The sequence below is a fragment of the Pteropus vampyrus genome, unplaced genomic scaffold (genome assembly GCF_000151845.1).
Source record: "Pteropus vampyrus isolate Shadow unplaced genomic scaffold, Pvam_2.0 Scaffold68, whole genome shotgun sequence".
NCBI lineage: Eukaryota > Metazoa > Chordata > Mammalia > Chiroptera > Pteropodidae > Pteropus > Pteropus vampyrus.
Genome location: NW_011888849.1, coordinates 6,488,524 through 6,490,870, shown reverse-complemented (window position 1 = coordinate 6,490,870; position 2,347 = coordinate 6,488,524). Strand labels below are relative to the sequence as shown.

Here is a 2,347-nt window from a genome sequence, read left to right as displayed (position 1 = left end):
ACTTCCTGTTCTCTTGAGATTTGCTGTCTATAGGGAGCTGGTTGGAAGAGCTGGTCTGTCTTGCAGTACATTAACAGGTGTGAATAGCTGCTACCACCATAAGTTGTCACTGTTAGCAAGCTGTTATGCAACACTATAGCCTATTTAAGATGTAACATGATACTAACGGTGTCTACTTTTTTTAAGGAGTAAGAAAGTGTGAATATAAGTTTAAATCAGTCTTCAAAGTAAGAAGATGTATCCCCATGCCCTCTTTCTTTCCAAAGAAGCCCTTTTCCTGCTCACATAATGTACAAACAATAACAATAAAAGCAAACGATGTAACTTAACATGCCTTGATATTTATTTAGTGAAAACACAAAATTTTAGTAGAGCCTTGCAGGTAGATGCTCAGCAATCTTGCCTCACTTGAACAAGACCTTCAATCACTTTTTATTATACGAGGGGATTTGTATTGGGCTGTCATTCTTCATAATATAATTTTCTTATTGTTTATTTAAGAATCCATACACTGACTGAGGCTTGTGAAACTAAGCTATGAAGCAATCTAATTAACTTTCAAGATCTGGTACACAGGCGCTTACTGCAAATGAGTTCTGTCTAACCATCTTCAGGGGGAGATTTGTTATTCAAAACAAGAAAATCCTCAAGGCAGGAGCCTTGTTGTCCACTAATCCTGTGAATAATTCTAAGTAGTTTACTTCCAATAATTGCAACCCCAAAGGAAATGTGCCAGATGTTTATCAATGCAACTATGGCCAACCAAAATATAGAGGATAACCAGGACACTATTTTCCCTTTAATAATAATAATGATAGTAAACCAAACATCTATTGAAGTGACTAATAATATGGCTAAAAAGTTACATCAATATTAAGAAGTCAATTTCACAATAAACCTTGAATGAAAGGCACATATTAGATTTTCTATTTGTCTAAGAAAATTATTGACCTTTTTCTTTAATAATATGGAACACCATTAAGCTCAACTTCCCTAATATCCAATGCTTTCGATTTTGCATCCACATACTTAAGATTATCGGTACATATTCCTCTTTGCTAAACAATACCAATTATCTCTAGCTTTAAAAGAAACAATATGCCTGGTCCAGCTAGGGGATTTAAAAATAACAGAACAATAACAACACCAAAAGTGCTTCCAGTAAGGAAAAACCCAACTATGAAATTCTACACAAAGTAAAAAAAAAAAAAAAAAAAAAAAAAAAAAAAAAAAAAAAAAACAGACATCACACATCAAAATTCAGATTTGAAAAGCATTATTTTGTTTAGTTGAGTTAGGAGACATAAATTTATAGGGTATGTTCCTAACTCCCTGGGGTTCTTTCATAGAAGAATTCTGTGTTAAGCAGTGAGTCTCACATGGGGGTTTATTGCTAGTAGGTGCTCAATAAAAATTTGAATGAAATAAAATATACATTAAAATATCAATTAAAAGAAATACATGATTTCTATTTGAGAGTCTAGAGAAGTAGATGGCCTTTAGGTAAAGACAATAATCACTTTTATATGTAGAGATTGCAAATAAAGCTTAGGTAAAAGGGTACTGGCTTGGCAATTTGCTATTTCCCATAAAAAGAAAATCAACGAGGCAAGTCTAGGTTGAAACCACATTACTGAATTCAGCTTCATGCCATGGCCTACATGGAGTAAAGATTTTATATCATTAGCAAGTTCAGTCAGCTCATCCATTAGAATTACTCCGACCTTATCATTTCATCCTTCAACAATATTTTCAGAGTCACAAGTAGAATAAAATGAAAACAAAGCTTAGAAATGTAATTATTTTATAGCTATTCCTCTATTTTCATGGGTCAAAGAAAAGTCTTGCTCGTAAATTTGCTTAAATTATTAATTCTCCAAATTAGCTAAATATCAAGATGAGGGAGGGTAACCTTAAAAATATTGTTAAAATATAAGTGTATAAATGAAAATGTTATCATGATATCTGCAAATATTTCCTTCAGATTGTTTAAGACACTGCAAAGAGTATTATATAGCCTTAAGAAGTAGTAATAAATAGTTCAAATACATTATCATTAACAAATCTTTATGGTTTAGTTACAGGAATGCTTCTATGACAGTATTTTAGTTACTAAGACACCAGCATCCTTGAAGGCTGTCACAAATTGAATTCTTCATTCCGCAAGTACCTTCTCCAAACTCCAGGCAGTTCAACACAAGTTTCCCAAGAAATGTGAAAAAATATGTAAAGTGGAAATGTGGAAAAAGTAAATTAAGACATAGTCTAGACCTATAAAGACCTGACAACTTAGTGAAGGAGATATAACCACCATTCAAAAAGATGCAAACAGTGAAAGGATTAGAAC

General features: G+C 32.6%; 1 protein-coding gene across 1 annotated transcript in view; it reads right to left on the bottom strand.

The window, feature by feature from the left end:
* PRKG1 (protein kinase, cGMP-dependent, type I) overlaps positions 1-2,347 on the bottom strand; it is a 1,084,330-nt gene that overhangs the window by 709,190 nt on the left and 372,793 nt on the right. The gene's annotated exons all lie outside the window — the stretch shown is intronic.